A 23,120-nucleotide genomic window follows, 5' to 3' on the forward strand; every position below is an offset into this window, starting at 1 on the left:
TTGTATCTTAGATGGCCATTTGCAAGCTTTTAAGATCCTAGACACTATAGGCTAGGATGTAGAACATAAACTTTATGAACTATATTATTTCAATTGATCGAGTTGTCCCATGAGATTATGGTCCTAAGGCTTCGAACCCAGCAAACCAATCCCACTAGGTGTTTGGTTATATCTAAGAAGTATCCATAACTGTTGCCTACTATGCACTTTATTATATATATGAAAATATATGCATGCACACACGTACATGCATATACATGCACATCTACATATATATATATATATATATATTCATGGAGCCCTGATGGTGTGGAGCCCCGGTGGCATAGTGGTTAAGAGCTCATCTGTTAACCAAAAGGTAGGCAGCTTGAATCCACCAGCTACTCCTTGAAAACCCTGTGGGGCATTTCTACTCTGCCCTATAGGGTCGCTATAAGTCAGAATTGACTCAATGGCAATGAGTTTTTCATATATGCACACATATACACTCACATATACATACCTATGTACACACACACATATATACCCACATGCATATTTTTGTTGTTGCAAAATTATATATGCCATAGTAATTACCAAAAGGGCTTTTTTTTTCTTGTGTATGTCTTAGTAACATTGTTTACATTGGTCAAGCTGTGTAGACTTTACCCACATTTGGTGTTAAATTTCCCATCACCAAAAATAACAAGTGCTCATTGTTCTCTGTATATATGCCTATTCTTTTTATAAAAGTGGGATCATACAATACTTGTTCTTTTGTGATTAACTTACTTCACTCAGCATAATGTCCTCCAGATTCATCCATGTTATGCAATGTTTTGAGGACTCACTTTTATGGCTTTGTGGTACCACATTTTGTTTATCCATTCATCTATTGATGAACACTTAGGTTGTTTTCATCTTTTCATTCTTGTGCCCTTGGCTGGCTCATTTAATTCATTTACATTTGGTGTGATTACTGATAGTGAATAATTTACTACAACCATTTTGTTACACTTTTTTTGTGATGTTAATCTTTGTTCTTTACTTTCTGTGCTGAGTTATTTTTGCATAAGTATTTTCTTTTCCTTTCATTTATTATTGTTTTTGTGTTTACTGAGTCTTTTTTTTTATTTTCTTCTTCCTTACTCTGGTGATTAAAAAAAAAAAAAAGAGTAGATTTATTAATTTTCTTTGTGGTTCCCAGGAGGTTTACATTTATTATGCTACATTTAAAACAGTCTGTTATATCTTGAAATTGTCTTAACTTCCTCACCATATGGAAGTTAAATAACCACACCAATCATTCCACATTTTGTTTTGATGTTGCCATTGATTACAACTTTGTATTCCAGATTCCTTGTAACCATTTTTAACTTTATTTTCCTGCCGCAATGTCTTCACCCGGCTTGGTATCAAGGTAATGCTGTTACGTGTCTTTACCTCAGGGTGTTGTCTGCTGTAGGTTTTCTCTCTGAAGAATTCCCTTTAATATTTCTTGTAGGGCTGGCCTGGTGATTACAAATCCCCTTAATTTCTGCCCATCTGAGAAAGTATTAATTTCTCCCTTATTTATGAATGACAACTTTGCTTGGTTAACCAATCTCTCTTGGTTTGTCTATGTCATCCCATTTACTTCTTGACTGCATAGTTTCTGGCAAGAAATCAGTGCTTAATTCTATTGGGGCTCCTTTACAGGTGATATTTAACCGCTCATGTGCTACTGTCAAAAGTCTCTTTACATATGGAAACTTTGCTTATGATATGTCTTGGTGAATTTCTCCTTCTTTGCTGAACATCTTCATGTCTTTTATGATATTTGGAAGTTTACTTCCATTATTTCATCAAAAATTCTTCCTGTACTTTTTTCTCACTTCCTCTTCTGGGATTATTAATATGCATATATTATTCATCTTCATGGCATCCCATATAATCCAAAGGATTCCTTCAATTTTCTTTAATCTTTTTTTCTTTGCTTGCCTTACACAGAGTAATATCACAGATTTTATCCTCTATTTTGATGATTCATCTTTCCATTGTTTCAATTCTGCTTCTGTGTCGTTACTCTGAGTTGTTTATTTCTGTTATTTTATTGTTAAGCTTATGAATTTCTTGTTTTTCTTTTTTTAAGGATTCTGTTTCTTTATTTAGTTCATTGTTTTGTTCTTGTATTATTTTCCTGAATTTACCAAGAGTTTTTTTTTTTTTTTGTCTGTGTGTGTGTGTGTGTGTGTGTGTGTGTGTGTGTGTTTTACTTGATCTCTTTGAGGAGGCTTAATATTAGTCTTACGAAGTCTTTTTCAGGTAGTTCCACTGTTTGTTCTTTCTTGGAGGGCTTTTCTGTCCCTTTATTTGTTTCCTTCATCCATCTTTTCCTGTTTCATCACATGATTTGTAACTGACTGCTGTCTTTGAAACAGTAAGGTTTTATTTTATTCATTTATATATTTCTTTATTGATTTTATATTTGTATGTATGTATTTATTTATTGTCATTTTGATATATCAGGGGTTTAGATTCTTCCCTTTCTTTTATATTGCCTACCTTCCTTTATATTATTTTAATTGTTGTTTTGTGATATTGTTCTGTTCTAACTTTGGTGCTGCTGGTTGGCTGTGTGATATCCTTTCACCAGTGGATATGGTGAGTCTCACATAAGAGAGTTCTCTGTCATTAGGTGCAATCTTCTTTCAGATGATTGTGTTGAGGTGCAAGAGCATGTCTCTAGGTGTTGTGTGGTCAGGATCCCTCAGAAGCTCTTAAGGGACAGCTTGGTCCTTTCATATTGGCGTGAGCAATTAGTGTGGCCTCTGGATCACATGAAAAGTCATCTTTGTAGTCATAGGGAGGCAGTGCTACCCAAATGGGCAAGGAAGCCTTCTGTAGAGTCATGGATTGACATCGAAGTAAGGTGCGGAGGCAAGGGACCTCCACACATGTGTGAATGGCCTCTCCTCATCCTGGGATGTTGCTTGCTGTCATCCCAAAATGGCTGGAAAGCTGGGTGCAGATGATCTATGAATCTCTGCATTCCTGCTGTTTTTATTCTAGCTCTCCTTTCAATTGGCGTTCAGTCCAATTCTTCAAACTTCCATTTGAAGTTCAGGGATCTGTTTTGGCCTGTTTCTTTTAGTTTCTTGAGTCTTCATTATTGGGAAATATTGTGGTGAACCCTATCTAAGCCACCATTTTAACCAAAACGTCAATTTGTTACTTTTTAAATAAATCTAGTTTAACGTTAAGTTTTTGGGGATGATGTTCTTTTTTTCTTGTTTTTCTTAGAAGTTTTTTTTTTTTTTTATTTTCAGTAAAAAATCATACAGAAAATACAGAGAGTTCCCATAACCAATTTTCTCCCACCACTGTTTCTCCTATTATTAGCATCTTGCATATAATATTGATACATTATTATTAACTAAAGTCCATAGCTCACATTAGGGCTCACTCTTTGTGTTGTACAGTCCTAAGTGGGTTTTGACAAATTCATAATGTCAAGTACCATTTCAGTATCATGCAGAATAGTTCTACTGCCCTTAAAATGCTGTGTGTTCCACTTATTCATCCCTATCCCTCTCCTCCTAACCCCCTGGCAACCAATAATCTTCTTACTATCTCTGAAGTTTTGTCTTTTCAAGAGTGTCATATAGTTGAAATCATATACTACGTAACTTTTTCAGACTAACTTCTTTCATTTAACAACACATATTTAAGTTTCTTCCATGTTTTTTCATAGCTTCATAGCTCATTTCATTCTCTTGCTGAATAAGACTTTATTATGTGAATATACTACAGTTTTTTGTTTGTGTGTTTTTAATCCATTTACCTACTGAAGGAGAGCTTGTTTGCTTCCAATTTTTGTCAATTATGAATAATGCTGCTGTAAATATTCATGTGCAAGTTTTTATTTCAACATACATTTTCAACAAATTTGAGGTAAAAACCTAGGAATACAACTGCTGGATTGAATGGTAAGCCTACGTTTAGCTTTGTAAGAAATTGCCAGATTATCTTCCAAAGTGGCTGTACCATTTTGCATTCTTACATAAATAGAGTTCTTGCAGCTCCATACCCTCTCCAGCATTTGGTATTGTTACTGTTTTGGATTCTAGCCATTCTGTGTGTTGTGGTAACTCATTACTGTTGTTTTCAATTTATAATTCCCTGATGACATATGATGAGGATTTTCTTATATGCTTATTTGTCATCTGTATATCTGCTTTGGTAAAAAAAAAAAAAAAAAAAGGAGCCTGTTTATATCTTTAGCCTATGCTATAATTGGATTTTTTTAAATTATTGAATTTTACATATTCATTTTATATTTTGGATATACATCTTTTACCAAATATGTGTTTTGCAAATATTTTCTCCCAGCCTGTGAATTGCTTTCCATTCTCTTTATATTTTCTTTTTTATATTGTTACCCTGTTGTTTCAACACAATTTTTCAAAATACTTTTTTTCTCCATTGGGTTATTTTGACATCTTAGCAACAATCAGTTGACCATATATATCTGAGTTTATTCCTGGGCTTTACTCTTTTGTATTGACGTGTGGATCTATCTGCATGCCATTAACAGTCTTGATTAATGTGGTTTTACAGTGAGTTTTGAAATGAGGCAATCTGATCATTTTCAAAATTGTATTGGTTATTCTAGATATCTTTGGTTATTCATGTAAATTTTATATTCAGTCTGTCAATTTCTAGTATAAAGTATGATTGAAATTTTTGGGATTATATTGCATTTATAGTCCAATTTTGGGAGAATCACATTCTCTACAGTATAAAGTCCTCCAATCCACGGATATGGTCTATATTTTCTTTTTTAGATATTTAAACAATTTTCTTTTCTTAAGGTTTTGTAGTTAATAGTGTACAGACCCATGCATATTTTGTTGGACGTATTCTAAAGTAGTTTATTTGTGTGAATGCTATCATATTTTTAAAGTTATTTCCAGATTTTTAAAATATTATTGCAAAACACAATTTTATTTTTGTGTATTATATTTGTAACCTGTCACGAGAATTAAATGTATTTTTTTTTTTTATTTTGGTAACTTTTTGTTAATTATTTTGAATATCTTTGCACAAAGGTCAAGTTCTATGTGAAAAAAAGCTTTTTCACTTTTTAAATGATATCTATGATGTTTGGTATTTATTTTTTTCTTGCTCTACATTACAGTACAATGTTGAAGAAAAGTAGCAAGAGTGGATGTATGTGACTGGTTTCTGATCATAGTGGGAAACTATTGAGTCTTTTTCCATGTATGACATTAGTTGTAGGGTTTTCACTGATGAATTCCATCAGGTTGAGGAAGTTCTTGTTTGCTAAAAGTATTTAAGAATGATTGAGTAATTTTATTAGATGTTTTTCTTATCTTTTGAAATAATCATAGGAATTTTTTCCTTTTTGTGTTTTGATGCAGTGAATTACATTCATTGATTTTCAAATGTCACAGTCATCTTATATTTGCAGTATATATCCCACTTAGCTTTAATTTATTTTTCTCTGTACACATTGGTGAATTTTAATGATTTAAATTTTGTTATGGGTAATTCTGTCTAGCTTTATAAGTGATGTGTTTAGCTTTCTCTTTGATTAGTGGTTTTGTCTTGTTGTAGTTAGGGTAATGCTTGGCTCATTACATGAGTTAGAATATATTCCTTCCTCTCATGTTTTCTGAAAGAATTTTTATAGGATTGGCATCATTTCCCCTTTTACGGTTGATAGAATTTACCAATGAAGACTTTTAGTCTGTAATTTTACTTGTGAAAAAGTATAACTTATTAATTCAATTTATTTAATTGATGTAAGGCTGGTTGCTTGTTTTTATTTTTTCTTATGTTGCTTTAGATAATTTGTATCTTTCAGGAAATTTGTTCTTTCCATCTATATTGTCAAATTTATTGATATAAAGTGGTTTTCAATGTTTCTTTATTGAATTTTTTTTGTCTTTAATGTCTGTAATGATGTCCCTTCTTTCATTCATGATATCGGCAATTTGTGTCTTCTCTATTATTTCATTCAGTATAGCTAAATGTTTACCAACTTTGTGGAACTTTCAAAGGTCCAGCATTAGATTTCCTTGATTTTATTTTTTTTCTATTTTTTCTTTCAATGTTTCCCAATTTCATTTTTATTCTATTTCTGTTAGCTTTAATTTGGTTTTTTATATTATACACCTTTTAGATTGGAGGGCTTCTTATTGATTTAATATTTTTATTCTTTTTAAATATAATCATTTAAATCAGAATTTCTCAAGGTGTGATCTGTGGGCATTGAGATTTCCTGAGATTCTTTGACAGTATTCTGACAAGTCAAAACTGTTGTTGTGATAATTTTAGGATATTATTTGCACCACCTTCGTATTGCTGATATCCGTACCATCATTGTAAAAACAATAGTGCCTTATCACAAAACAAAATACTACAAATGTGCCCACATTTAAAAAAAGAATTGTTTTCGGCAGCAGTAAAATTTTTTAACGTAATTCAGTTTTAACTCTTTAACATCCATTTTTTAAAAATATTTGTGATGTGTTTTATGCATAAAACACTTCTGCTGCATAGTGATGTACAGTGCTTCTCCTGAGAAAAAACATATGTTCACTTTTTAGTTTAGAAGCAAATCATCAGCCTTTCTCATGGAACTCCATTTTTTACTTGAAGTCTGACAGAAACTATGGTTATTCAGAGCTGGATATTAGGCAAACTTTTTTCTCAAAACTTAACAAAGTAAATCTGTTACTTCAAGAGAAAAAAAATGACATCTATGACCAAGTTTCAAAAACTTGACAGTTTCTCTGTACCTAAAGACTTTTCCAGTGAGAACAGAAATGTTATCAATTACAATTATTTGACGTTATGTAACAAAATGTGTCTACATTTGGAAGATCTGAAACAGTCAGTAAATTGGTATTCTTTAAACGGCCAATGCATAAAGTTATAAAAAATTTATCAAGTCACGCTTCCTATAGTTGGTGTCCTTTGTGGCATAAAAGACATTTAAGTACGTGAATCCAGAAATAATAAATGACTTCCTAAAACTAGCATACTGAATTAATGACTGAGCTAAGGGTTTTGATTTAGTGCTTTCCTTACTCAGCCCCACTACTTTGCATCACAGCATCACAGTTGTTTCATATAGTTCCAGTGGTTAGGAGGGCTCACTGCACCCAGTCTACGATTAACTTTCAACTTGTATTGTGCAGCTGCTGAGGACTTTCATTCTGGCCTGCCTTGAACTATTCAAGGAACCTATCCCTCCCCACCCCAAAAAAAATTGCCAGGAAAAAAAAAAGATTTTTATAGGTCAATATTAAAGATTTATAATACTTTTGGTATTATAAATACCAAAATACCTTGGTGGTGCAATGGTTAAGAGTTTGGCTGCTAACCAAAAGGTTGACAGTTCAAGTCCACCAGCTGCTCCTTGGAAACTCTATGGGGCAGTTCTACTCTGTCTTATTGGGGCACTATGAGTTGGAATCGACTCAACAACAATGGGTTTGGATTGGTTTTTTGTATTGCCCTTTCAATGAAATCTACTAATTTATCATATGTTGTAGTCAGCTTTTTATTTTTTTTTAACAGATGAGCAAGTTAATTAGTTTTGTAATCAATAGTCTATATATGCAAAGTAAGTTTTTTTGTAGGAAAAAAATACTTATTCTGAATATGGTAGACAGTTTTTTCTCCCACGTTTTATTTTATATATCAAATAATTATCCAGTTATAATTGTGTTCTGTCAGTGTGTCAGCATCTCTTTTGTAAATCTCTATGTCATTAAAAATCCCTCCAGGTAAAATTTTCAAACAAGGCTGTATTTGTGAATCTTACCAATGGGGCCTGAAAGTCACCTTTTACGAATATGAAAAATGATAATTTGTTATTTTTTTATGTAATTATTCCTTCTTTTCTTGAACGTAGCACATTTTTTCTTGGAAAAAAATAAAAAACAGAGATTGAGAAAGAATATATTTAAAACCTAATAAGGAAGACTACCCTTGAAAACCGTATGCAACAGGTCTGCTCTGCACCATGGATCACCATGAGTCAGAATTAACTCTACGGCAAATAACGACAACAAAAAGAGCGTATTAGTTAAGAGAGTTTTTTTTTTTTTAAATGAAATTTGTAAGTTAAGAAAAACTTAAGATCAAAATTGAATTTTAGCATGTATGTAATAATTTTGTGCACCTTATATATCTGTATATTCGCACTGAGTGACAGTTAAGCATTCGACTACTAACTGAACGGTTGGTGGGTCAAACTTGTCCAGAGGTACCTCAGAAGAAAATCCTGGAAATCTGTTTCCAAATGGTCACAGCCTTGAAAACTCCATGGAGCAGAGCTCTACTCTGCACACTTGGGATTGCCATGAGTTGGAATCAACATGACAGCAATTGGTTTGGTTTTGGTTTAGCGTGCCAGTGTACACTTATGACATACTTGTATCTTCTTGAAAGTCAATTTATCCAATTCTTCTGATTGTAAAGCAAGCCACCTCAGTTCCTTCAAATTCAGTGCTTCATTTTTGCCTCTTCAGTTATTCAATAGAGATCTCTCTTCTTTCTTCTCCAGATCTAAATTTGTCATATTTCCTTAGTTTATTCCATATTCCCTAAAAAGGAAATTTGAGAAAAAAAAAAAAAAAAACCTAAATATTTTGAGGTAGGAGTTGTTAAATGGAAAGGAGATTTAAAGATGTAGTTCAAAACAGAAACAAAAAATGTTTCAGGTGAAATTTTGGAAAGCTAGTATGAAAGGCTTATGGGAATTTGGAAGGTTATCTATGACAGCAACTACTGTTTGTTTTTCTATATTTCAAAAGAGTGTGAAAACAAACACTTGGAAAGTATTAATATAAATTACTTGTTCAGTCTAATTTTTTTTTTAGTCTTTTATTTCACAAAATTAAATAACAGTTACCAATAGTGAAAGGACTGTTGTAAACACCAGAAATAGTCATGCCCATGATAGACATGGCGCTGCCCTCACCAGATTGGTAGTTAAGTATTTATTTACATCGACACACTGTTACCTCAATTATTCTACTGTTTGGTATGTGTTTTTATGTTCTATAAGGAAAGACCAAGTATATCTATTTCTCCTTCTGAGTACTTGGTAAGATTTCACTCCTGTGCCCTATTGGAGTCAGGTGTGATCATGTGACTTACCTGGCCCAATGAATTATGACCAGAGGTGGGAGATTTTAGAGCTGGTGCACAATTCTCTATGCTCCTTTCTTTTGTGAGGATGACAAATAATGTCCCTGCAGTACATACTTCATCAATCTGATCCTGGAGTGAGAATGACATGGTGTATAGACCCAGAGAACCTGTCACAGGCATATAGAGTGAGAAATAAACCTTTGTGTTTTAATGCAATGAGATCTTACAGTATTGATCGCAGCATATCCAGGCTTATCCTGATGAATACAGAATCTATATTAGGCTTTTGGCTGCACATTCATGGCATACTTTGATAAATAACCTCCTATGACTGCATCACAGCACAAATGAAGAAACTGAGTCAAAATAGTTAACAAATTTTCTCCAATTCACCAAATTATTTTTGGTATTTAGGATTATAATTTGATTATTTGGACTATCATCCTAGCCTGCTTATTTCTCTTTGATGATATTTCACTTTGATATTCTTCGATACTGTCTTCTCATGTTCTGATGACAAAGTTGTAGCAAAAGAGAGTGGTACCTCTGTTGGCATGTGTCCCTGAATGACTGCATGGATCAAACTCTACCATGGACACACTGGATGTGTTCTGGAAGTGATATGTACAGTCTTATTTTGTCGAGCCATGAGAATTGGGTGCCACTGCTGCTTAACCTAATCTTACCCGATAACTGCATTGTGAGTGGGTATGCATGTGAGTCCAAGGGTACTTCTCCATGTGGTTGTGTGCAGTGTGCTGTGCGTGTATGGAGGAGTGCAGCAAAAATCTCAAGATTCAAGAAGAAACTGGAGGGGAAACTTTACTCTATAGAATCCAACTATAGCCCACAAAACAGACTGAGATTATATCTAAAGCATCAGGTCAATTAAAGTGGTTTTCGCATGCGTTGAGCCACTTGTTCTGATTTGTAAGCTTAAAAAGTAAAAGACATCTAATAAACCACTTTTAAACAGTTCTTTATAAACCAGTCAAACCAATCCAGTCACTTCTGAGTCGATTTCAACTCATGGCTACCTGTGTGTTTCAGAGTAGAACTGGTTGATTTTTGGATGTTGATCACCAGGCCTTTCTTCTGAGGCACATCTGCATGGATTCAAACCTCCAACCTTTTGGTTAGTAACCAAGCTCTTAACCTTTTGCATTATCTCAAGACTCCTTAAGACCTCTTTATAAGAACAAACACAATACGCAGTATAACCACTGTCTGATTATTTAACAATGAAAACTAAATCTTGGGAACCAGAGTATTAAAAACAGAATCGAAACATAACCAGAATAATGTCTATAGGTCAGGACACATGAGCCTGGGTTCAGGTCTTTGTTCACTGAGGACTTTATAGATTAAAGGAAAGGCATAGTTTGATAGTTAACAATCTAAGCAAGGGTATACAAATACCACCGACAGTTAGTGGAATTCAAAGGAATTATCCAGGACTTTGTAGGTAAAAATCATGGAAGAGTTTACAATAAAAGTAAATGTTAAAGATTCCCATGGATCCACCTGACCACAGTATGCTTTATGATTTGCATCTCTATGACCAACTTAATAAAAGAGAAACAGCAGTATTTCAGCACAAAATGATAAAAAGGAAACCCCCAAAATACACCTTTGTGACCTTTCTAGAAACCTACAGAGTTTCTCCTAAATCTGAGATTGGGCAGCTCCTTATTTTTGATTGTTGTTCTTGATGCGATTGTATACACTGTATAGTCTTTAAGCCAGTTTATAAATCCAAAAGTCATTAAACTTTATGTTCTTCAAATTATCACATATACGAGAAGAGCTTGGGTAAGGAGTCCTGAAATACTTTTCTTAAGTAAATGTAAATAGGTAGTTAACATGCTTTATAATCTTGTGCAGAATTTTAGCTGAAACAAAACTTTTTTTTATTTTGCTTTCTTTGGCTTTGAACCCAACTTGACATATTTTGTTTCCAAATATTTTACTTACAATTTTAATTTACAAATGGTTGTTTCAATTCAAAACTAATGAAAGTTAGATAATAATGTTAACATATTGTGCTGTCTAATTCCATGCCTGTGGCAGGATATCTTTCAATTTATTCTGGTTTCACAAATCAGTATTTACCTTCTGTTATATTTGCAGATATACATACTGTAGTAAATGCTAATTGGAAATGTCAGGATTTTTCAATCTAATTAGTATAATTGCTTAGACAAGATGAACAGAAGTATTTTTGATATAAGTTCCATTTTCCATGCTGTCCAAAAAGGCTATTGTTGATTATGTTTCCTAGGTTACCACGAGTGTAGTGTTTGTCAAGTCCCTGAATCTCTTGACATATGAAAGCATCTGTGAAGATGAAGCCCTGAGAAAAATGCCAGGCACTTGTCAGAGACTTTTTTTTTTCTTATCCTTTGCTCCAAAGAAACTTGTAACTTAAACGTAAGATTTTTCTGCTCTAATTGTGAATCCACTCATGCTTGAGTAAATCCCTGTTAAAACTGTGTTCTCTTACGGATCTTAAATTTGACTGTCAGAGAGTCACAGCTCAGAATCAACTGAACTCAGTGTATAAGTATAGTGGTAGATAAGATGGGCATTGTAAGTATTTCATGTATTTATTTTAGGAAGGGTGCATAAAAATCAAGTTGAGAGCTTTAATGTTAACCCATCTTTTGAGAACTTCATTCATAACTGCTAATAATATAAATGAAATTCACTAACAAAATTTTTCTACAAAAAAATGCAGCTTAGAAACAAACTGGTAGAACAATGTTCAACAATAAGCTTTCTCTACCCTCTCCCACCCTCAGTCCCACAATGGCTGCGAATCGTGGATACACAAGAAATATACAATAAAAACTGTTTTTTTTCCAATATTTTGTTAATTTTTCAAACTTTTTTTGTAATAAAGATGGATATTAAATAGAAGTAAAATAAAAAGATGAGTATTTGAAAGGTTGTGGTACAATTTATCACATTTATATGGCTTCTTTAGCTATGGTCTTATAACCTCCACCAAGTAATTTGATTGGATTAGGCAAATAAGATGCTTAAAGCCCAGCAAGGGGATTGGGCAATTTGCTAATAAGGCAAATAAGGTGCATGACACTCTTGTGGGAGTGGGACCATAAAAAAAGGTGTATGGAAACCTAATAAGGGGATAGGTCAGTTATGCCATCCCACTAGGCTTAAAATGAGGCATCCCAGGGGCAGAAAGTTGGGACCTGACTACAACCAAGAAGAAGAGACAGGAATGGAGCATGTCCTTTGCACCCAGGGCTTCTGTGCTGAGAACCTGCTAGGCCCAGGAGACAGAGAGAGAGAGAGAGAGAGAGAGGCCTGTAACATCAGAAACTATGCAAGATGGCAAGAAACAGTGGCAGAGAAACAATGCCAGCAAAACCAAGATACCAACACAAGACAGTGTAGTGAGTTTCCCTCCTCATGGAGTAAGGCGGTTACAATGGGTGTGCCAACTTGCAGAGCAAGAGAGCTGAGAACCTCAGGCAGAAGGCTGCCTGGCAGAGTAGGGTGCCTCCAGGTACTTGCTGTCAGAGCTACGCTTGCTGACCCACAGAGTGAGAGAGATGAGCACCTTCATGCCAAGGCATGCTGGCAGAGTGGGGTGTCCCCGGGCACTTACTGGTTGAGCTAAAGACTTTGTAACACTTGTCCAAACAGGACAGAGGCCTGGCTGAAGGGCCAAGGGGCCGAGAGTTCAAAGGCCAGAGAGAGACCTGCCTATGAGCACAGCCGAGAAGAGGCTGTCCTGATTGAAGAACTGTATCCTGAGTCATCCCTGATCCTGAATTGTCACCTGTTACTTCCCTAATAAACCTCATAACTTTGAGCATGGTCTGTGAGTTCTGTGTGGCCATTGCAACAAATCATCAAACCCAGCAGAGAAGTAGAGAGTGCCATGGGAAGAACAGCTGGTGTCAGAACTGGTAGAAAGGTTGGAGGCTGGAAGTATGTCAGACTTCCACCTCATTAGAATCAACTTTAAGCTGTTGATGACGTTGATAATGTCCCCATCACACCATTTTTACATATGTTTAAAGCTACAGTGGATTTGGTGGACATAACTATTTGTTCCTTTTCTTATAAGGGGTTTTACAGCACTTCCCTGTAGGTGAACCACCCTTCCCTGCCCCATTGACAGGCTTGAGCATATGTGACTTGTTTTCACCAAAAGGATGTGAGTCGGGGTGACATTTGCCACATCTGAGAAGAGGCTCCAAATCTGATTATCTGACTTGGATTGGCTTTTCAGTTTTGCCATTTGCCATGAGAATAGCATGTTCCAGATAAAAGTGCTTCCACCTGAGTTCTAGAATAGGGAGATACATGGGGCATAATAGCAGTCTGGAGCAAAGCTGCAGAGCCATAGCCAACTTGCAGGCTACATGTAATTTGAGTGAGATATACAAGTCCTCGATGATAAGTCACTGAGATTTGGAGGGAGGTTTGTGACCTTGGAGCCCTGGTTGCATAGTGGTTAGAGCTTGGCTGCTAACCACAAGGTCAGCAGTTTGAATCCACCAGTCTCTCCTTGGAAGTCTTATGGGGCTGTTCTACTCTGTCCTATATAGTTGCTATGAGTCAAAATCAACTAAATGGCAATTTTTTTTCCCCTTTGGTGTGTGACCTTGGCAAAGCAAACTATTAGTGTCCCCCTCTTTACTAAGACTCCCCTTCTTTACTGCCGCAATACGTGCACCAGCCACTACTTATGCTAAACATCTTTTTAATGATTTTCTAAGATACACCTCTTTGAAGCCTACCCATAATCAAATCTTAGCTCAAGTCTCACTCATCCAAGCCAAGTTTCCTGCCTGTTTATAATTTAGAAGAGCATGTACTTGATTAAGTTTAGTGCACCTGAATAAGAGTCCATTTCTTCCATTCTGCCTTGAGAACTTGACTTCACTATTCTTTAAGATCTTTGTCTCTAAACTGTGGGAGTTTAAACTAGATCCTCCGTTTCTTTCTGCAAGTAATTTTTTCCCATCTCTTATTAATCTCCTTCCTTCCAGTTCTTAACCTAACACTTAACACCAGTAGTCAAAGGAATGCAAAGTCACACGAGACAATTTCATTTTTTGCTGTCATTTCAATTCTATCAAGCTATTTCTCCAGAAAGAGATCTACACTCCTTAACCATGAGAATGTTTCCCTAATGATTTTTCTCTCTTTGCAGTTGTAGTACACGAACTGGGTGTGCAATTGTTGCTAGATTAATTGATCGATTAGAAGTATGAGATAATGAAAGCACAAGTAACTGTAGGAACAGAACGTATTAGCTGGGAGGGGTTATGCTGATGAGTTTTCCTCCACTCCTGGTTATATAGCTGAGGAGAGATCCAAAAGCAAACTGTTCTCCAGAGCTAGAAGTTTTCAAAAGCTGGAAGGAAAAAAGGCAGGAGTGGAAAATGTTGCTCAAGGACCCACAGAACCTCCAAGCAACAAAGGCTTACTGGAGAATGTAAAAGGAGAGAAAATAAAATGCAGAAGAATAAATTTGGGTGAGAGAGAGTTGGAACTGACTTCACAGCTTTGCTTAAGACTTGTCACAAATCTATAATTACTGGAAATTCAGCTAGATCCCATAAAATTAGTTTTATTAAGCTAATTTTAACCACAATTCAACATCTGGTCAAAGTATTAAAATTAGCGGTAATTAAAAAGCTTGGCTTGTCATTAGGTAAGCCCTGCTTCTCTGAGCGTAGATTTCTTTGTGTTTATTGACTCTCAGATAGTTGCGTATTGATTGTGGTTTGGCTCATTACCGTTGCCATTTTCCACTAAAAGCTAATCATTTAAGTGAAGGTTGCATGTTGGAGTTCTGGACGATCATTGCTGTTTCCACTGTTTTCATCCGTATACTTGCCTTTTTCACATAGTATCACATTTTGCAATAGCATGGATCAACTCTATGAAATAACATATTTTCCCTGAAGAGCTAATAGTCTGAAATCACAAAGACTAGGTGATAATGAACCCCCAAAACGCCTGCGGGTAGACATTATTTGTTCTCTACTATGAAAGAAAGATGTATAAAAAGGAATTTGGAAGACCAGCCCTACAAATATCCCAACAGTGTTTGTTTCCTATGGGAAAGGGGTAGAAAGAAAATACTGAAACAGCAAGGAGGTCAAGGGACTTCTGTAAGAGCCATGTAATGCAGATTGCTCTGAAATGTCACTAGTAACTAAATAGTATCAAATGCACTGGAAAGCAACCAAAAATGATGGATCTGCCATGGTACGGAACTGCCTGGAGGAAGGTTCCCTGGCGGGCAGTGGCTGCCAGTAAACCAAATATAGGTCTCATACAGAGAAATCCCAGGTCAAATCCCTTCAGTAGATCCACACAAACAGCTCACAAAAAGAGATCAAAAGCAGAATAACTAAGAGTGAATTGTTTTATCTTTCAAGTTGGAGGGAAACTACTGGATAAATGTACTGTAAAGGTATGTGGGAAGTCCAAAGCTCGATTCCCAATTCCCAGCCAATGTACCTCATGTGCAGCCACCACCCCTCTGCCAGTGGAAGTTCGCTTGTTGCTATGATGCTAAACAGATTTCAGAGAAGCTTCCACACCATGACAGACTAGGAAGAAAGGCCATGGGATCGACTTTTGAAACCTTAGCCAGTGAAAACCCTAAGGATCACAACATTCTGATTGGAAAACAATTGTGGGGATGGCTCAGGGCTGGGCAACGTTTCCTTCATTGTGCGTGGGGTTGCTGTGAGTCAGAGGCCAAGTCGATGGCAGGTAACAACAACAACAAAGGTATGTGACAGAACATCATTATTTCAGTGACCAAAAGTCAACATGTAAGACAAGCTCCTGATGAAGCAGTTGTCCTGATGGGCGTGGGGTGAGGTATCAGTTTTATATTGCTTGTCATTGCATGTCACACAGGAGGTTCATAAGGTGTCTCAGGTGGGGTGACTTGGGAATGTACTTGCGAGAAATGGCCTTGATCGATTGCTGACTGTATGTTAGTACACAAATTAGCATTTATTTTCTTTCCAAAGAAGGACTGATAGGGCAACTCTCTAAACTTTCTGCATGATTTTTCCATAAACCTGGAACAGCTCTAAAAAAAATTAAAGTCAATTAAAAAAAAAGAAGAGAGATATTATTTACTGAAAAAAAATAGTAAAATATATCGAAAAGAAGAATGTTCCTCTTTTCTTGAAAAAGGTATGTGTTTTTTGTTTGTTTTCTGGCTTTTTGAGACCATACAAGGGAATTTTTAATACTCACAACAATGGCTGTTTTATACGCATTATATTTACATTTAAAATATAATTACCTTTAAAATAAAGGTGAGAAAAGTCATGGTGGAAATAATATATATTTCAGTAGTAATCTGGGCCCAACGTTTTGGAACATTTGAGTATGAGAGTCAAATCTGTTTCTTTGCATTTCTGCAGAACAACCGAATGGCCTTTGACAGTGTTAAAAGACCCTTACTGAAGAGCTTTTCTCTACCTTCCTTTTTAAAGAGTGTTTTGACAGGTTTGAATTTCTGGCTGAGTGGCTCTGCTATTGTCATTCCCATTCAGTATTTGTTATCGAGTTCTGCTGTCTTGCTCATCAGGACCAAGATATTTTATGAGACTTCTATTTGTCACATTATGTTTTGGAAGTTCAGAAGTGGTAGCAGCTAAATACATCTTTTCTAAAAGGAAAGGAGTATTAGATATTTTTTGTCTTGCCTACTGGAAAGAAAAAATACTTCCATGCTTTGAAAAAAAAAAAAGGAGTTGAAAATCAATTCTTCATGTTCTTTACCTGAAATAGCATTCAGGATTACATGATAACATAGTGGCTAGTAAAATACAGTGAATATGTAAATAATGTGAGGAAATCTGGGTTTGAGAAGTATCTTTACTGCCTCAAAATTTCTGGCATTGTGCCAAGCACACAGCTTAATACACACTCCTTTATTTCTTGCAAGCCATTTTTAAAGTTATTGCATTTCCTAGTGATTCACACTGCTGAAAAATAAAATTCCATTTCACATTTGCAGCATTTATCATTCTATCAAGTTAAGTAAATACAGTGGCCTTTGTAACAACTTAATGCACAGACTATTATGCACATTGGGTCACATCATGTTTCTTAAAACATTCTGTCGGTGACCTGGTCACAAGTGATTAGTCTATAACGTATATTAAATCCTGCCCCTGGCATCAATTTCATTAAAAAAGATACTCTCTGATATTTTGACTTTCTCAAAAAGAATAACAACAATAACCAAAAAAGAAAACAGTTTAAATTATTTAGAAAAAGTTATTTCAGAGCTTTAAAACTCCTAGTCTCAGAATTGTATTGCTATTAAAAGGTAATAAAAAACCAAGTTTTTCTAACTGCTGGTTATACGTGAATTGTTGTGAACAGTGCAACTCCAGGCCAAACTAGAAGGCATTTCTCACAAAGAGGTGTTAACTGTGGATAATATTCATTTCATTTACAGGGGATGCTAATATCATAAATCAGATTTTGGAACTGTACTGCACATAATTAATAACAGAGCAAAAACCTGGAGATACACATGGAGTTATCAGAACTTACTCTGGAAAAGATCATGCCCTTTAGACTCTAAAACATGGTCAGACTTTCATCAGGCCTGCTCCTGGGAAAAATGTGTTTTCCCTTTCCTCATTTTCTCAGAAGCATTTTGCTTGAGGTTAGATACAGTTAAGATGTCTACGTGTGGGTATAGCTTGTTGGGGGGTGGATGCATCCTCGTCTTATTTCAGCCTGCTCTAATACCACATAAGACTTTGTACCTTAGATACTGTACACGATGGCATATTACTAAGAATAGCAGGGGGCTATTAATTCTAACTTTAAATTATAGCAGTTTTACAGCAATGACTCTAAGAATAACATGGTAATCAAAGACTTAGCATAATATGGTTGTGTTTGTTCCTCACAATTTAGATTATTAAAAAATAAAGTCAGAGTTTGTAATGTTATTTGAGATTGAAACACAGACGTATAGAAACTACAGGCTATTTTAGTATTTATTGTTGTACCTTTATATTTAGTAGAATATTTTGTTATATATATATTTTTATCCCCCTTGTGTCTGTCAGTTTGTTGTACCATGTGGGCTTTTGTGCTGCTGTGATGCAGGAAACTATGCCACCGGTAAACACCAGCAGAGTCACCCATGATGGACAGGTGTGAGCTGAGCTTCCAGACTAAGACAGACTAGGAAGAAGGAACCAGCAGCCTACGTCTGAAAAGAATTAGCCAGTGAAAACATTATGAATAGCAGGGGAGCATTGTTCGATACAGTGCCGGAAGATGAGCCCCTCAGATTGGAAGGCACTCAAAAGATGACTGGGGAAGAGCTGCCTCCTCAAAGTAGAGTCAAACCTTAATGACGTAGATGGAGTCAAGCTTCTGGGACCTTCATCTGCTGATGTGGCATGATTCAAAATGAGAAGAAACAGCTGCAAACACCCATTAATAATTGGAGCCTGTAATGTATGAAATATGAAACTAGGAAAATTGGAAGCCGTCAACAATAAAATGGAATGCATATAAACTGATATCCTAGGCATTAGAGAGCTGAAATGGACTGGTATTGGCCTTTTCGAATCAGACAACCATAGGTCTACTATGCTGGGAACAACAACTTGAAGGGGAATGGCATTACGTTCACTGTCAAAAAGAACTTTTCAAGACCTATCCTGAAGTACAACGCTGTCAGTGATAAGATAATATCCATACGCCTACAAAGAAGACCAGTTAATATGGCTATTATTCAAATTTATGTACCAATCACTAAGAAATTGAACATTTTTACCAACTCCTGCAGTCTGAAATTGATCAAACATGCAATCAAGATGCATTGATAATTACTGGTGATTGGAATGTAAAAGTTAGAAACAAAGAAGAAGGAACACTAGTTGAAAATATGGCCTCTGTGATAGAAAAAATGCCAGAGATCATGACAGAATTTTGCAAGACCAATTATTTCTACACTGCAAATAACTTTTTTCACCAACATAAACAGTGACTATATACCTGGACCTCAGGAGACAGCATACACAGGAATCAAATCAACTACGTCTGTGGGAAGACATGATGGAAAAGCTCAATATCATCAGTCAGAACAAGGCCAAGGGCTGACCGCAAAACAGACCATCAATTCCTCATATGCAAGTTCAAGTTGAAACTGGGGAAAATTAGAATGAGATGACAAGAGCCAAAATACGACATTGAGTATACCCTACCTGAATTTAGAGACCATCTCAAGAATAGATTTGATGGCTTGAATACTAATGACCAAAGACCAGATGAGCTGTGGAATGACATCAAGGACATCATACATGCAGAAAGGAAAATGTCATTAGAAAGGAGGAATCAGTCCCTGGAGAAAGACATAACACTTGGTAAAGTAGAAGGTCAGTGAAAAAGAGGAAGACCCTCAATGAGATGGATTGGCACAGTGGCTGCAACAATGGGCTTAAGCAAAGCAAGGATTGTGAGAATGCGGCAGGACCAGGCAGTCTTTTGTTGCTGTTGTTTTTTGTTTTAAACAGAGGGAGACTTATTACAGGGTATTAAATGGCTTATAGAATTTGTTGGGAAGGTGAAGAAGTAGACTTTAGGTTGAGCTCTCAGGAATGACTTCCAGTGCCTTGCAGTAGAACTGGCCACCAAGGGAGCCCTTGTTTCTTGTACAGTCAGGAAGCAGCTTGCCAGATGGGGCAGTGTTTCAGAATCACACTCCTATTGACCCAACCAAGAAGTTGTACAAGAAAACCAGACACTTCAGCAATGATGCTTGCTGGTAGAAATAGCAAAAGTGTGGCCACCAAATTCCAAATCTTTGCCTTTCATATCAACCCAACTTCATCTGATTGAGAGGAACATAGGACATACAGCTCCAAGGGAGTATGGGAAATGTAGTTTTAGTTTTCTAGTCTCTATAGTACAGAAAGATGCACAAGAAGGAGGGCAGACCCAGCTTCTGAGTTATTAGGTTGCAGTCAAGACTGCCTTTCATAGGATTCAGGTACAAAGACTACACTTACTTGCTCAGGTACAAAAGACTATGCACGCATGTGTCTCCCTCACCATCCACCGCCTTCTCTGCTTGATCCTGCACACGTGCGTGCATGCACGCACACACTATCCTGCTTTTGATGAGCTGCCTCTTGTGGCTTTTATATCATAGCTAAGGTAAATAAATACTTCAGGGCAGTAGAATTATCAGGCTTAGCCTGTGCTTGTTTTGGCTTCCAGGCTATTCGGCTTTGGCTGGGCAGTGTTTTGTTCTGTTGTACATAGGGTCGCTCTGAGTGGGAATGGACTCAGTGGCACCTAACAATGATAATATTTTTTAAAATATTTTGTGTATTTTCCACAGTGACTACAAAGTTTTGTAGACAGGAAAAATAAAAATAATAATTATTTGTTGAAATATATACATAAAATCTTTTATTTTCATGAATTATACATATGCACACATATCTGTATTCTATGAAATATGCTGATACGAAAGTTTTTATATAGAAATATAGAATTGCTGGTGCAGGTGAACATGAAATGTTACAGTGCACATCCTTGCTCGGTGAATATTATCTCTCTAAAATGTACACTATTCCAAGATGATTTAACTTATTAAAATTCTAATAAATTATATTAATAAACTTCTAGAATATCTTTATGTTATATTAATTTTTGCTGGAAATACTTTTTAAAGTGTTTCTGACATCAGACTGGTTTTATAATTTTGGGACTCTGGGTATAAAATAGTAAATTGGGAATATAAAATTGGGTATACTTAATTATTGAGTATCTGCATATCTTATTGTAATCTGACATCTGTGTTACAACAAAATAAATCTCTATTACTTGGAGATATTTGCTGGAAAAGTCATAATTGAATCAAACCCAAACGACTTTATTTTACATGCAGTATTCAGCAAAAAAGGGAGTCTTAGATTAAACAGTAATATGGCCTCCATGATCTAGTATTAAAAAAATAATAAAAATAAAAAAGCAGAGAAAATTGTCCCAACTGCAATGGACCTCTGAAACTAGGCCCTTGCAGAGACAACAGGAGCTTCCCGGTCACCAACTTCTGGAGGCACGATGGACGCTTCATGTTTTTTCGGGTCAAAGGGTGAACATGATCTTCCAAAATCAGGAACCCAAGTAGAAGCAGAGGCAAGAAAAACAATGAAGAAAGTGCACACAGCGTCCTCCTTTTCCTCTCTGAAGCGGAGGGGGAGTCGAGAGACAAAGTCTCTTCTACGTGAAATAAAATGTCAGGAGAAGTTTTAACTTGGTCTTCCCAGAAAGGGGTTCAATTGCCTGGTAGTTACAGTGGACATTTAATAGCTAACATTTCCCAGCAGAGGTCACCGAATGGTTGCTTATCTTTCTCTAAGAGTTATAGTTTGGGAGGGGACCGCTGATCAGGCCCACCCTCCCTCCAGCTTGGGTCCCCACTAAGCTCTGTGAGAAATGAAAATTGTCCTATAGTAGGATATACAGTAGTGCAGACCTGCTTCAGCACTCTCTCTCTGGAATCTACTGGGATTATGATGATCTACAAGCATGGAATAAAAATGTAGCTTTGGGGAGAAGTCACTTTAATGCGAACATTGTTCCAGTTATCCTTTTTCTCTGGCCAGCTGGTCTTAGGACTTCTCCCCTTCCCTGAAGTCTTCAGAACAAGTTCCCTGCAGACTGCAGTGGAACCTCCTGCAGCCAAAACTAGCTCTGACTCCTAATGGCCAAACCCAGGGGTGAACTTTTTAAAGAGAAGGTGCATGTGGATTTTAACACCTACTTCCCTTCCACCACATACCATTAACCCCAGGAAGATCCCTTTTTTCTCACCTACACCTCTCACAGTCACCACTAATATTCCTCACCAGGCAAGAGCAGCAAATGGGATTTTGATGAAGAAACAAGAAGCATGGGTTTAGACCACTGCAACAATGAAATACTTCTAAGCTTCTGTCTTTTAAGATGGGTCAAGTCTTTCACAACTCCACAAAAAGCTGTTTTGGGAAACAGTTGAAGTAATTTCTTTGGGAAACAGTTCTCAGAAAATAACCACAGATAAATTGGAATCATGGTGACAAGCTGAGGACAAGACTTCTTTCTTCAAGCAAAAAGTAATCTTTTTGGCCTATCCTCTTCTTCTCTTGGACTCTCATTCTTAGCAAAGAATGGAAGTTTGTCCTATCTGTGATATAAAATTCTTTCTGCACTCTTTCCACGTTGTTTGTGGCTCTTAGCAGCTTGGCTGCATTATTTGTTGGCTTTCCATTGTCCTTGATTCTTGTCAAAGAGTATAGAAAAAACCAGCCCAGCTACCTAGTATCACTGGATTCAAATTGCGGTGTTGGCAAGAATACTGAATATTCTGTGAATTGTCAGAAAAATGAACATATCATTCTTAGAAGAAATACAGCCAGAATCCTCCCTAGAAACAAGGATGGAGAGACTTTGGCTCCCTTACTTTGGATACGTCATCAGGAAAGACCAGTCTTTACAAAAGGCGTCATGTTTGGATAATGTGGAGGGTCAGCAAGAATACCCTCAATGGAGTGGATTGACACAAGAGCCACAACAATGGACTCATACATACCAACAATCATGAATATGGTGCAGGACTGGGCAACATTTCAATTTGTTATACATAAGGTCACCATGAGTCAGAGCAGACTGGACAGCAACCAACACCACCACCTAGAATTACAGGACACCTTCTGAGAAGGAAGGAACCAGGAGAGAAGGCTAAAGAGCTGTGGAGGTTTGGAGAGCTGAGTTTCTCTCTGAAATATTTAATACTTCACCTAGTCATGGGAATAGTTTTAAAAATATGTGGTTTTGTGTTGATTTCTAGGACTTATCAAACAAGGGATATGACCCAACTACATTCAATAAAGACAACGAGCAGCATAATTAAATGGCAGCACAAAGAG

General features: G+C 36.3%; 1 pseudogene; it reads left to right on the forward strand.

Moving 5' to 3' along the window:
• The first annotated feature begins 1,373 nt into the window (after positions 1–1,373).
• LOC126074825 (chorion-specific transcription factor GCMa-like) lies at positions 1,374–22,210 on the forward strand (annotated as a pseudogene).
• Positions 22,211–23,120: the final 910 nt, after the last annotated feature.

This window comes from Elephas maximus, chromosome 4 (genome assembly GCF_024166365.1).
Source record: "Elephas maximus indicus isolate mEleMax1 chromosome 4, mEleMax1 primary haplotype, whole genome shotgun sequence".
NCBI lineage: Eukaryota > Metazoa > Chordata > Mammalia > Proboscidea > Elephantidae > Elephas > Elephas maximus.